The sequence below is a fragment of the Callospermophilus lateralis genome, chromosome 3 (assembly GCF_048772815.1).
Source record: "Callospermophilus lateralis isolate mCalLat2 chromosome 3, mCalLat2.hap1, whole genome shotgun sequence".
NCBI lineage: Eukaryota > Metazoa > Chordata > Mammalia > Rodentia > Sciuridae > Callospermophilus > Callospermophilus lateralis.
The window spans coordinates 117,411,826-117,426,340 of NC_135307.1; the positions used below are offsets into that span (position 1 = coordinate 117,411,826).

At 42.5% G+C, this 14,515-nt stretch overlaps 1 long non-coding RNA gene across 1 annotated transcript in view; it reads left to right on the top strand.

The window, feature by feature from the left end:
- The window catches only part of LOC143395551 (uncharacterized), a 28,937-nt gene that overhangs the window by 1,377 nt on the left and 13,045 nt on the right, over positions 1-14,515 (top strand). The gene's annotated exons all lie outside the window — the stretch shown is intronic.

Below are 14,515 nucleotides of genomic sequence, written 5' to 3' on the forward strand. Positions count from 1 at the left end.
TCAGCAAGCATTAATTGAGTCTGTTTAGTATACGTCTGCTCAAGTCCTTGGGTTCGATCTAGCACTTTGTGGTGGAGGGTAGGGTATGTCCAAATATTTCATTTCACAGATAAACAAGACTCAGAAATTAAAGTTGCTAGCTGGCTGCCAAGGCTCTTCACGGTTCTGAAGAATCATCTGGATTTTTTAAAAAAAGAATTTAACCTTTATTTTATGTGGTGCTGAGCATCAAACCCTGGGCCTCACCCGTACTAGGCAAGCACTCTACCACTAAGCTACAACCCCAGCCCTCATCTGGATGTTATGGCCAAAAACCCCCCTCTGGAAGGGGTTGACCAAATTCTAGAGCTCTTGCATCCAATTTGCCTTCAATAGATACATCCTAAGTCCCTGGTTAGTGGAGACACTTTTTCTAGATCTGAATATCCATCCAGTCATATTCACTTAATTTCTCTACGTTTTTCTTTTTTAAAACAGAACATTTATTGGGTGGCTAATCATTTAAACTCTCAAAGTGATTTGGATGCTGCCCTCTTGGGCTACCTGAATCTGCAGTATATAATTTTTAGGTGCCTTATTTGACCCATCCTAGTGGTGTTTTGTCTTTTAATCTTGGCACTCTAGTTGTGCTTTCTTTTGCACTTGGCAGGGCAGCCACATTTGTACAGGCCAACTTCTGAAGGCGGTAGTCCTTATAGCCACAGTGGCAGCACAACATGTCTTATTAGAAAGTTTTTCAAATAATGATGTTCCCTTTCCTTTAACTTCTTCCTTCCAGACCAAAGAGCTGCCTGAATCATCTAGAGCACTCAGAGTTAAGGAGAGAGTCTCTTTTGTCTTAAGCATTTCCTCATTTTCTATTTTGAGCCCACTGAAGAAAGAAAAGCTAGCATTCAGGTCCCTCTTCCTCACTCCAGGCCCTCACAATCTGTCCTTTTTTTCCTGTAACTAGTAGTGGCTTTAGAGGGGTATGAACCTATTGAGAAAAGGATTTTAAAAGCATTTGCGGCCAGGCATGATAATGCAGGCCTGAATCCCAGCTACTCAGAGGAGGATCATTAGATTTGAGGCCAGCCTGGGCAACTTAGACACTGTCTCAAAATAAAAAGGCCTGGAGATGTAGCTCAGTGGTAGAACCAAAGGAATTCTGGGAAGCTTTCAGTTCAATTAATGTTCACCAAATCTCCAAAAGCTGGAGGAAGCTCAGGATGAAGTTAGGTCTCAAAAGTAAGAAAGCATTAAGGTATGTAGTAACCAAGTTCCACCTGGTCTCCCTGGTTTCAGAGTCTCTCAATTTTGCTTATAGTTATTTAGATAAGCTACCGAAGTGTTTTGTTTTTTTAATATAATTATGATCTGGTGCAGTGGTGTCCCACACTTATAAATCCCAGTTACTTGGGAGGATGAGGTGGGAAGATTGATTGAGCCCAGGAATTCAAGGCCAGCCTGGGCAATATAGGGAGAACCTTATCTCAAAAACAAACAAACAAACAAAAAAAAATATGACTGTGAAGTGCCTCTGCATGTGACAAATTAGAATAAAATTTTTTTATGTCTAGCTCATTCTACCTTTTATTTTTTACCACTAATAATTTATTATTCATTCTGTCTATACATTACAACCTTGGGAGATAAAAATTTATCCCTATTTTTACTTGCCCAAGAATCACACAGCTCATGAATAGTGGGGTTTAGATTTAAGCCCACTTTCTGCCTTCAGAAATTGTTTTCTTTCTCAACCTTAGCTGAACGTAGATTTTGCTGACCCCCCAGCCCATCTTACATTTTAATTTTTAAAAATATGCTTATTTTTATTTATTTATTTGTAGTACTAGGGATCAAACCCAGGAGAATTCTACCTCTCAGCTACATCCCCAGTCCTTTTTTTTAAAATAATTTTTTAAATTGCAGATGGACACAATACCTTTATTTATTTATTTTAAGAATTTTTTATTTTTTAATTTTTTAGGTCTAGATATACACAACACAATGCCTTTATTTTTATGTGGTGCTAAGGATCGAACCCGGGTCCTGCCTGTGCTAGGAGAGCGCTCTACTGCTGAGCCACAATCCCAGCCCCAATACCTTTATTTTTTTATTTATTTATCTTTATGTGGTTCTGAGGATAGAACCCAGTGCCTCACACATGCCAGACGACTGCGCTACCACTGAGCCATAACCCCAGCACCCCCCACACACATTGTTTTTTTTTTTTTTTTCTTTTGAGACAAGGTCTTACTAAATTGCCAAGGTTGGCCTCATGTTTGGGGCCTCAGCCCTGCCTCAGCCTCCCAAGTCACTGGGATTATAGTTGTGTGCCACAATGCCCAGCCCAGGGTAACCTTAACAATTAACTCTGAAAAAAAAATTCAGTTTCTCTAATTCAATTCAGTTCTGACACTGTTTACCTGGAGATAGTATCAAGTCCCACAAGTAGGAGCTGGGTCCCACCAAAGTACTCACCACTTCAAACACAAGTCTCAAGTCCAAGCCTCTAGAATTTCTGATTGACTAACTTCCATTTAAGGTCTCTACAACCTGTTCCTTGGGTTTGATTAATTCACCGAAGTGGTTTACAAAACTCAAGGATAACACTATAGTTCTTGCTCACCTTCCTTTAAACTTCCACCTGTTGGGCTGAGGATGTGGCTCAAGCGGTAGCGCGCTTGCCTGGCATGCGTGCGGCCCGGGTTCGATCCTCAGCACCACATACAAACAAAGATGTTGTGCCTGCCGATAACTAAAAAATAAATATTAAAATTCTCTCTCTCTCCTCTCTCACTCTCTCTTTAAAAAAAAATAAAATAAATAAAAAAATAAACTTCTACCTGTTGAGTTATTGAAAAGCTTTCTGCCCTGTCCTTTTGGGATTTCATGGAGAGTTTATTGAATAAGCATGATTGAAGCATGGACAATAATATAGAAATGTGATTGCAGAAACAGGGTATGATCTAATTCTAACAGACTGAATGGGGAAAGCCAGCAAGGCCCATCTCTTCAGATTCTTCATGGCCCTCTCTGCAACATTCCTTACTCCTGAGTTTGGGGCAGGACCCCTCTGAAATGGGGGTCTTTTTTGTTTGTTTGTTCTTTTTAGATATGCATGACAGTAGAGTGTATTTTGACATATCATATATACAGGAATATAACTTATTCTAATTGGGATCCTAATTGGTTGTACATGATATGGAGTTATGCTGGTCATGTATTTATACACGATATAGGAAGTTATGTTCAATTCATTCTACTGTCTTTCCCATTCCAACCCTCCTCCCTTCCCTTCATTCCCTTTTGTCTAATCCAGTGAACTTTTATTCTTCCCCTTCCGACCCTTCCTTGTTGTGGATTAGTTGTGGAGACTATCATGTTAAGTGAAATAAGCCAGTGCTTATGGACTTTGGTTTTTTGGGACGGCTTATTTCACATAACATGATAGTCTCCAGTTCCATCCATTTAACTGGCAAATGCCATATGAAATGGGACTCTTATAGTCTACTGTCAGACAAGGTAAGTCAGAAATTTTCTCTATGGCAAACTATAAGAGAAGGTGGAGGAAGATGAGAGTATATTTTTAGTTTCTCTGACCTACCTAGAGAGGAGAAATTCTAGTTTATATGGCCTGCTCAGGAGAAAAAAAGGAGCAGGTGAAAGATCAAGAGAAAGTCAGAGAGAGGGATGTTGCTTTGTGAGGCCTACTTCTGTGTCCAATATTATTACAAAAGACTGTTTTTATCTTTCTAAAGCTGTTTTTTTATTTTTCTTTCTGTCTTTTTTTTTCTTTTTTCCTTTGGTACAAAGGATTGAACCCAGGGGCACTTAAACACTGAGCTATGTCCACAGCTCTTTTGATTTTTTATTTTTGAGTCAGGTTCTCCTTAAGTTGCTTAGGGCCTTGCTAAGTTGCTGAGGTTCGCTTTGAACTTGCCGCCTCAGCCTACCAGGTCACTGTGATTATAGGCATGTGCTATAGGAGACCAATCTTACACGTGACTGGGTCACACTCCCCAGCTGGGTGCTGAGATGCTGAAATGTGGTAGGGCTTTCCCCATCCTTCTTGGGTTCAAGGGTCTGTGTCTCCTGCATGGGTGTGTCTTGCTACAGCCCCATGGGTGAAGCTACACTCACCTGTTCCTTTGTAATATAACCCCTTGCCCTGTTTAGGATAGAATCTTCCATTGAAGTGCCTTGCATGTGTCCCCTTCTGTGCCTCTGGGTGTGGCCTACCCAGGTGTCAGTCAACCTGCTGACAGTGGACATCATGAAGATAGACTCAGCCCCCTGAAACCTGACCCCTTGCCTCATTTGAATAGCTTCTCCTCAATAAAAGGGGTCAGCGTGTGCTCTTGCTCTCTCTCTTCCTGTGGACCCTTAAGGTCAGAGGAGCCGACACAGCGACCCCAAAGAAAAAGGTATTTGTGTCTCTTGTGTGGTTATTTTGCACAGCCCAGTCAACCCAGTTCAACTGGAGTAAACCCTGAAGCTTTTAGTTGCGAAAACAGAAACCCGGCAATGTGCTACCATGCCCGGCTCTGAAACTGTTTTAAAGCTACTTTAGAATACAAGGACAAACACTTTGAGAAGAGATATACTTGTTGTTCCAGTCACTTGGGAAATAATAAGGGAGTTATAACTATGTGTACTATAAGCCAGGAACTATGGACCCCCCCCAAAAAAAATACACATCATATCACATTAACTCAAAGTAATTTGATTAGTAGCCTAATATTGGGAATAATATCAAATTCACAGATTCCCTCCCCCCTACTAAAGAGGAGGGAATTATATGAGGATAGGTACATTAAGAAGCATGACTCTCAGGTGCCATTTTTGGATTCAGCCTGCCATATCACCAAGGTAGAATGCCCCTATTTGTTCCCAATTTGTTCCTCAGATCCCACTACTTCTAGTGGAAACTCCTTTCCAAATGAGCTCATATCAGACATCTCAATTCTCAGCCAAGGATATCAGGGTCTCTTCTTTCTTCCTATCATCCTTGCTCTGAAAATTCTTTGCTGTCCCTGTGGAGAAGCAACAGCTGGACTTTTTGTTTATATATGCATATGTTTGTTTGTTGTAGTGCTGGGGATAGGACTCTATCACTGAGCTACAGCTGGACTTTGGATACCTCAGGAATGTCACCATCAGCAGTGGATAAAGACATCATCTTTTGGCTGTAGCCCAAAGCCTTCATCCTTGAAGAGTTGTGATGAGGCAATACTTCCTATATATGCAGAAGGGAAGGGTGAAATTATTGTAGAGTTTGTGAGGATTGACACGGTTCCCCCATGTAAATTTCTTTTTTTTTTTTTTTAAGAGAGAGTGAGAGAGGAGAGAGAGAGCTCTAGAGAGAGAGAATTTTTTGATATTTATTTTTTAGTTATCGGCGGACACAACATCTTTGTTTGTACGTGGTGCTGAGAATCGAACCCGGGCCCCACGCACGCCAGGCGAGCGCGCTACCACTTGAGCCACATCCCCAGCCCCCCCATGTAAATTTCATCCAAAGCTAACATGCAAGAAAAGCTCTAATCCTCCATGATGGAAATTAAGCATGAGATAATAAAAAGAAAGAAATGAAGGAAGGAGAGGAAGAGAGAGAGAGGAACAGAGAGAAGAAAGAAAGAAAGAAAGGAAAGGAAAGGAAAGGAAAGGAAGGAAGGAAGGAAGGAAGGAAGGAAGGAAGGAAGAAAGAAAGAAAGAAAGAAAATAAATCCAGGCTGGGCAGTGTTGCACACCTGTAACCCCAGAGACTCAGAAGGCTTAGGCAGGAGCATTGCAAGTTCAAGGCCAACCTAGGGAACTTAAGAGAGACCCTGTCTCAAAATAGGAAAAAAAAAAAAAAAAAAAAAGAACCGTGGGTATAGTTCAGTGTTAGCATACCCCTGTATTCAGTACCAAACATACACACCACACAAAATGAATCCTGGGTTGATGGTATAGTTCAGTTGTACGGTGTTTGCCTAGCATGTGTGAGGTCATGGGTTTGATCCCCAGCACTGGGGAGGGGCGCAAGGGAAGAAAATTTGCTATTTCAAGACTGGAAGTGGTTCTATGGCTGTTAGTCTGATGGATTCTACATTAGGTCCATTTCCTCTGGCTCCAATTGGAGCATCTCCAGTGATGGGGATGTTATTAAAAGACATTTGAAAATGCAGATAAACAAGAGAAAGCAACTGCCAAGTAAGTGAATGACATTTTTACTGTTGTGGGAATTACAGCTTTGCACATGCCCTTGGGAAAGTTACTGCAATTCCCTGAACCAGCTTCCTCATCTATAAAATGGTAATAATAATGGAACCTACCCAATAGGTTAATAGGTTTAGGGGACAGTTACCTGAGAAAATGCACATAAAACTCTATGTCCTGGATGCTGTCAGTAAGGGCTCAATAAATGGGAAGCATTATTCTCTAGAAAAAGCATTTTCCTGTTGTAGCAAATAGTTTTTTTACTTGTGCGCGTGCGTGTGTGTGTATGTGTGTGTGTGTGTGTGTATGTGTGAGTGATGCTGGAGACTGAACACAGGACCTCACACATGCTAGGAAAGTGCTGTATCACTGAGCTATGTCCTCAGGCCATGAGTGTGAGATGAGGCATGTTTTAGTCTGTTTTGTGCCTCCTAGAGCATAGCAGAATATCTGAGACTGAGTTTTATAGTTTGGACCTAGAATGTCCCCCAAAGTCCCATGTGTTAAAGGCATGGTCCACAGCTTATATAGCACTATTGGAAGGTAGTAAAAGGAATTTAGGCCTTTGGGGCATGCTTTTGAAGGGGATTTGGGAGCCCCACCCCTTCCTCTTTCCCTTTTTGTTTTCTGGCTGCCATGAGGTGAATAGGCAGTTCTATAGTGTTCCTGCCAAAGCAACAAGGCTAAAGAGCAGGGTCAAGAATTATCAAAACAACAGAGCCAAAAACCTATAAAAACTGAGCCAAAATAAACCTTTTCCCTTATTAAGTCAATTATCTCAAGTAGTTCATTACAGTAACACAAAGCTAATATGCTGGGTGATTATAAAAAATTGAAATTTAAGGGGCTGGGGATATAGCTCAGTTGGTAGAGTGCTTGCCTCTCATGCACAAGGCCTTGGGTTCAATCCCCAGCACCACACACACAAAAAAAGAATTGAAATTTAGGGTTGGGGTTGTAGCTCAGCTGGTAGAGTGCTTGACTAGCACAGGTGAGACACTGGGTTCAATCTTCAGCACCAGATAAAAAACAAATCAATAAAAAATGAAGGTTAAATTCTTAAATAAGAAAAATTGAAATTTAGCTGGGTGCGGTGCCACACACCTGAAACTCCAGTGGGAGGCCAAGGCAAGGGGATCCCGAGGCCAGTCTCAGCAACTCATTGAGGCCCTAAGAAATTTAATGTCATAACATGGTAGAAGGCATCACATGGGACAGGGGTAAAGAAAATGTGAGAGAGAACAAGAGAGGGCCAATCTACCCCAGAGATAACAGCATTTGTCCATTCTGAAGATGGATCTTTTGTGACGTATGTACATGTTAAATTTCCCATTCTCACTGGGCACAGTAGTATATGCTTCTAATCGTAACAACTTGGGAAGCTGAGGCAAGAGGATATCAAGTTCGAGGCCAGCCTCAACAACTTAGTGAGGCATTAAAAAATTTAGCAAGACCCTCTCTCAAAATTTAAAAAATTGAAAAAAGGGCCTGAGTGTGGTGGTGCACACCTGTTAATTCCAGTGGCTCTGGAGGCTGAGGCAGGAGGATTGCAAGTTCATAGCTGGCCTCAGCAGCTTAGGCAGGTCCTAAGCAACTTAGTGAGATCCCTGTCTCAAAATTAAAAAATTTAAAAAGGACTGGGGATATGGCTCAGTGTTTAAGGACCCCTAGGTTCAATCCTTAATACTGCCAAAAAAAAAAAAAAAAAAAAAAAAGTCTCATTCGCACTCAGTACTATCACAAAGGCATTTAAATGGCAACATGAGTTTTGGAGGGGACAAATATTCAAACTATAGCAGGCCTGGAGGTGGGTGGACAAACGCCACATGGATCACCTGGGTATCAGGGAAAAGAAGTGACAAAAAGGAGGAGCCTTCAAAGGTGATCCCATGTGGCCACCACCCAATGGAGGAAGAGGGCTCTAATGATACTTTTCCTAATTTGTGTACTTCTATTTACTTTGAAATTTCCTAAATTAACTCAGAACATCATTAAATTATTTTTGAGATATAACTCATACTCCATAAAATTGCTTTTTTTTAAAAGAGAGAGAGAGAGAGAGAATTTTAATATTTATTTTTTAGTTTTTGGCGGACACAACATCTTGTACGTGGTGCTGAGGATCGAACCCCGGCCGCACACATGCCAGATGAGCACGCTACCGCTTGAGCCACATCCCCAGCCCCTAAAATTGCTCTTTAAAATATAGAATTTGTGCAACCTTCACCACTAATTTCAGAACATTTTCATCACCAGAAAAGAGTAGCAATTCAATAGCAGTCTTTCCCCATCCTAAGCAACCTCTAATCTCTTTTCTGTTTCTATGGATTTGCTTTCTTTGGCCATTCCGCATAGTGGGAATCATACAATGTGTTCCCCGCCCCCCTCTCTCTCTCGCCTCTCTTCTTTTGCTTAGCATTTCTTCAAGTTTTTTTTTCCATGTTGTTAATTTATTAGGGCTGCCCTAACAAATTACCACAGACTGCCTTAGACAATAGGGCTTATCTTGAAGTTCTATAAACTAGAAATCCAAGATCAAGGTATTGGCAGGATTATTTCTGAGGCCTCTCCTTGGTTTGTTAAGGGTCATCTGCCCCAACTCCACGGAGTCTTTACTCTCTGTGCATACATGTCTATGGCCAGTGCTCTCTTCTGATAATGATACCAGTCATGTCAGATTAGAGCCCACCCATGTGACCTCACTTCACCTTAAATACCTCTTTAAATTCTTATTCCTCAATGCAGTCACATTCTGAAATTAAGACTTCAACACCTGAATTTTGAAAGGACACAGTTCATCCCATGACATAAAATTAAGTTGTACTCCTTTCCTGTGGCAGAATTATACTCCATTGTACCAATATACCATATTTTATCTCTTAATCAGCTGAGGGACATTTAGGTTGTTTCCATTTTGGGGGTATTATGAAGGAGGCCTCTGTGAACATTCATGTACACTTTTTAATGTGGGTATATTTTCAGTTCTTTGGGATACATATTTAGGAGTGTCACATGAGTCATACAGTAACTCTGTGTCTAACTTTCTGAGGAACCAACAAACCGTTTTCCAAAGCAGCTGCACTAGTATGAAGGTTCCAATTTTTCCACAGTCTAGGACTTTATAGTGCTGTTTGAGCTGGGCCCCACTGTCAGAAACAGGGCGCAGAGTACAGTAGCTTCCTGCTTGGAGTTCATTAGCCTCTACTGAAAGGTTTCCCTCTCTCTCCAGTTTGGAACTCAAAACCTGTCTTTCCCACTCTAGCCTCTAGGGGGCAGCTTTCAGCAGCTCTTCAACAGATTCCAGAAGAGTTTCACATCAAGGCTGGGAGCTGGTAGTAATGTTCAATAATAGAGCCCTTGCCTAGCATGTGTGAGGCCCTGGGTTCCATCCACAACATGGGGCAAAAATCATGGCTAAATGTAAACAGTAGGAAAGGGGATTTAATTCTGCATCTCTCTTAGCACTATAAATGTAATAAACAGAATAAACAACCTAGATTAACTATAAAAATCTATTGAGGATCCTATAAATATGGAGATGGAACCCCATCCTCTCACACAGGACATCACACATACTAGGCAAACTCTTTACCACTGGGCTACACTCCCAGTTCTCTTCCTGAAAGATTCTGATTCTATTGGTTTGGAGTTCAAGTCAGGTGATTTGTGTTTTTAACAAGTGTCCTAGGTGATTTTTACATTAAGCCAAGGTTAAGGGCCTAGTGTTGTTATCTCTGTATCCCCCAAAGCAATCAGGTTTATTGTGCAAATGAGAAACTTGAGACTCAGAGAAGTAACTTGCCCCAAATCACAGGCTGACTTCCTCCAACACCTATAATCTTTTAAGACAACACCAGATTTGCAAGCACAAATAAATAGCAGAGGGTAAACTCCCATCTCAATGAAGGGCTGGAAATCTGATATAGGCACCTTGACAACCGCCCCATTTTTCTTCCTTATTTCCACTGAAGGCAGTGAGAATATCTAATCTATTAGTGTTCTAGGGCTGTCATATTCTTAGTACCAGAGATGAGTGACTTAAAAGTCAGAGAGAGAAAAAAATCATTCTCTCACCATTCTCAAATCTAGAAGTCTGAAATCAGGGTTTGCTCTCTGAAGTTTCTAGGGAAGAATCATGCCTTTTAGCTTCTGTTCATTGCTGGCAATCCTTAGAATTCCTTGGCTTGTAGATATGTAATTCCAATTTTTGCCCCCATCCCCCCCCCCAAAAAAATGGGTTTTTATATGTTGCGCAGGCTGGTATCAAATTTTTGGATTCAAGTGACCCTTCTGTCTCAGCCTCCCAAGTGCTGGGACTACAGTCACATGCCCCCATGTTGGCTTTCTGCCTCCATCTTTACATAGCATTTTCCCCTCTGTATATGTCTCTGCATCTCTTTTTGTCTTATAAGGACCCCACGTTTGATTAAGAGCCAATTCCACTTCAGTATGACCTCATCTTAATTTCATAATTTACATTTTTCTTTTTTGCAATGCTAGAAATCAAACCCAGGGCCTTATACCTGGCTCTACCGCTGAGCTATATACCCAGCCCTTAATTTACATCTTACTATGCAAAGACTTATTTCCAAATAAGATTATATTTACAGGTACCAAGGGTTAGGACTTCAAAGTGTCTTTTGAAAGTATACAATTCAACTTATAATACCTGTAAGGAAGTATCAGAAACAACACTAACAGGGGGGACCCAAAAATCCAGATGGGATAAGGAAGCTATGGTGGGTCAGGGACAGCCTTGGCCACTGTCCCCACCATAGTACGTTATTTTGTACTGGGGATAGAACCCAGGGATGCTTTTACCACCAAGCTATGTCCCTAGTCCATTTTTTTTTTTTTTTTGGTGGGAAGTGGGTACTTGGGTCTGGGGATTGAACTTAGGGCTATATCCCAGCCCTACTTTGCATTTTATTTAGAGACGGGGTCTTACTGAGTAGCTTAGTGCCTCGCTTTTGCTGAGGATGGCTTTGAACTTGTAATTCTCCTGCTTCAGCCTCCTGAGCTGCTGGGATTATAGGTATGCATGCACCACTGGGGTCCTACGCTAATCCTTTTTTATATTTTAATTTTGAGACAGAGTATCACTGAATTGCTGTGGGCCTTGCTAAATGCTGAGGCTGGTCTCAATTATAATCCTCCTTTATTGGCCTCCTGAGTTACCGGGTTTATAGGTGTGGGTTTATAGGTGTGCACTACCACACCCAATCCATGGCAGAATTTTATTTCCTTCCTTTTTCTCCTTCTGCTCTCCTACTCCTTGTCTTTCTTCTCTCCCCACCCTATCTTTTCTTTTTTTCTTTTTCTTTTGTAGTTGTAGATTGTCAGAATGCCTTTTTTTATTTTTATGTGGTGCCGAGGATTGAACCCAGCGCCTCACGCATGCCAGACAAGTGCTGTGCCGCTGAACTACAGCCCCAGCCCCAGCCCCAGCCCTCAGCCCCCTCTTTCTTCTGTTACTTCTTTCTTGGACACCTGGAGTTGTTCCAACATCTCAGTTACATAAAGGGAATTAGAGTGTCAGTAGTGGTCACAGCAATGACAAGAACTACTCAACTAATGGGGATAGGAGATGGAGGGAATGGTTAATGGGTGAGTGTGTTTGGCCCAGGTCTTCCTCCAATTGGGTAATGAGTATACCCTGGCAGATTCTAGCTCCTAAAGTTGTACCAAGTTGATGCTGTAGAGTCTCCCCTCCCCTTGCAAAAACCTTCTTTATTATTTGGTCCTTATCTAGAATGTCCCCTGGGATGCCAGAGAGGCAGGCCAAGTCCTGGCCAATGTAGGCCTAATGCTCAACGAGAAACCTTCTCCTTTCTTGGCTGTAATGGCAGGGAAATCCTGCCTAGACTGGGTAGCTCTCAAAGCAGCCCCATCTCCATTCCCATCACCCCTGTCTCAGCTCTTAACCTCCCTGTAGTTTTCAGTTCCAGTTGCCCCTTCCAATCCATCTCCCACCTTCACAGATACCAGAGGAACTCAAACACCAATTAGATCAGGAAGGACCTGGGGTGCCGCAGTCTCTCGGCTGGGCACAAATCACGAGTCTCCACACAGCTTGTAGATTCAAACAGCAATTCTTTATTCCCGAACTCACACCGGCCGTCTACAAACACGTTCTGGGGGAATCCACGTTCTCTTCCCAAATCCACTCTCTCCCAAATCCCCTCCGCATGGGCTTCTGTCTCCCAAAATATACTGTCTGACCCTAAGCACTCAAGAGGAACTCAGCAGCAGGATACACCCTATTCCAAAAGAGGAACACCCTAATCTCCTATTATACTAAACTGCCCTATTCTAAAGGGGAAACACCCTACTCTCCTATTATGCTAAACTGCCCTATTCTAAAGGGGGAACACCCTAAACACGGATCCTGCCCTGGTCCTTGAGCAAGGTCACCTTTCAGAAGTCCTTCCACTAGACAGCATGGGAGTAAGCTGGCAAGGAATTTGTCATACCTACTTGGCTGATGGCTCCCAGCACTGGGGCATTCACTGGCTTCCTCTGGGTACCTCACTTCCCTGTGACCTGGCTCCCAGCTGGTACTCCAGTCCCATTTGCCCCTGTTGTATTTACTCTATCCTTCAGACACCTGTGGTGGCCCCAGTACCATAGGCAGCATCACCTCTTTTTGCTCTGCTTGGAATTCCCTGTCCAGTTATATCCAGCTGAATAACTCCTTCTGATCTTGGAAGAAACAGCTCTATCAGTACCTCTGGGCAAGTTAAGTGCCCATTCTCAGAGTTTCCCCCCTTTCTATCATCACAATGTACCCATAATTTATTTTTTTTAATATTAATCTTTTTTTGGACACAATATCTTTATTCCACTCATTTATTTTTATGTGGTACTGAGAATCAAACCCAGGGCCCTGCGCGTTCTAGGTGAGCACTCTACCGCTGAGCCAAAATCCCAGCCCCCCCATAATTTACTTTTGATTATACTGGGACCTCTGTGAGGTAAAAACAATGATTATTCTGATTCTATCCCTGAGCCCCACTATGTGCCTAGACTGGGACCTGGTACAACAATGAGAGCTTTTTGAATGGATGAAGGCCCAGCTGGTAATCCACCACCTCTCTGACCATGCATTATATATTCTTTTTTTTTCTTTTTTCCTTTGTGGTACTGGGGATTAAATCCAGGGGCACTCTACCATTGAGCTACATCCCCTACCCCTTTTTATTTTTTATATTTTTGAGACAGGATCTTGCTTTACCCAGATTGGCCTCAAATTGCAACTCTCTCTCCTCTGCCTCCCCAGTAGTTGGGATGACAGGTGTGTGCTACCACCTGGGATCATGCATTATATATTCTTATGTTCCCAAATGACCTAACAGTTTTTGTGACCTAACAGTTTTCTGGGTGTAAGATTTCTTTCTTTTTTTTTTTTTAATATTTATTTTTTAGTTGTAGTTGGACACAATATCTTTATTTAACTTATTTACTTTCTGCTGAGGATCAAGCCCAGGGTCTCGCACGTGCCAGGTGAGCGCTCTACTGCTGAGCCACAACCCCAGCCCTTGGGTGTAAGATTTCACTGCCATCCTAGACTGGAAGTGTAAGAAGACAGCTTGGAGGCAAGCACCATGTTGGGATCAGGACACTCCTGGATAGAGGCCACCATCAGAAAGATGGGATCTCGCCTATAATCCCAGCCACTTTTGTGAGTCTGAGAGAGGAGGATGGCAAATTTGAGGACAGCCTCAGCAACTTAGGGAGATCCTGTCTCAAAATAAAAAATTTAAAAAGCACTGGGGCTATAGCTTAGTAGTAAAGTGCCCACGGGTTCAATCCCCAATTCAAAAGAAAGAAGGTGGATGGGGTGGAAGGGGGGCTTCCTACTTCTCTCATTCTGCCTCTAGTCACTTCTGAAGTGGCACTGCCTCTGAGGTGCTCCCCTAGCTACCCCCTCCCCGTGTTCTAGGACTTCTTAGGTTTCTGCCTCAGCCTGGGGATGGCTGTACAAGGGACATGTCACCCTTTGGAGCCTGCTTCTGAGGCAGCAGGGTCAGAGCGTTAGTAATACAGAGATGGGGTACTCACAGGTGTAGGTCCATTGGTGAGTCAGCACACTCTGGGAAAGGCTGGAAATCAAAATTACTAAGGTAGGGGCATAAAGAAGGCAGTTCATGACTTTTTTCTGGCATGGGGACAGGTTAATGCTTTGAAGCTCTTCCCTACCTCCCAGGATGTTTCTAGACTGGAAGGGGACTTACCTGGTCCATCACAAGAGGAAGCCTCTACAGCCTTGCCTCCCTGAGAAGACTAGCAGACTCCGCTTATAGAGTTCTGGTAACCAGGCAGTCAGAAC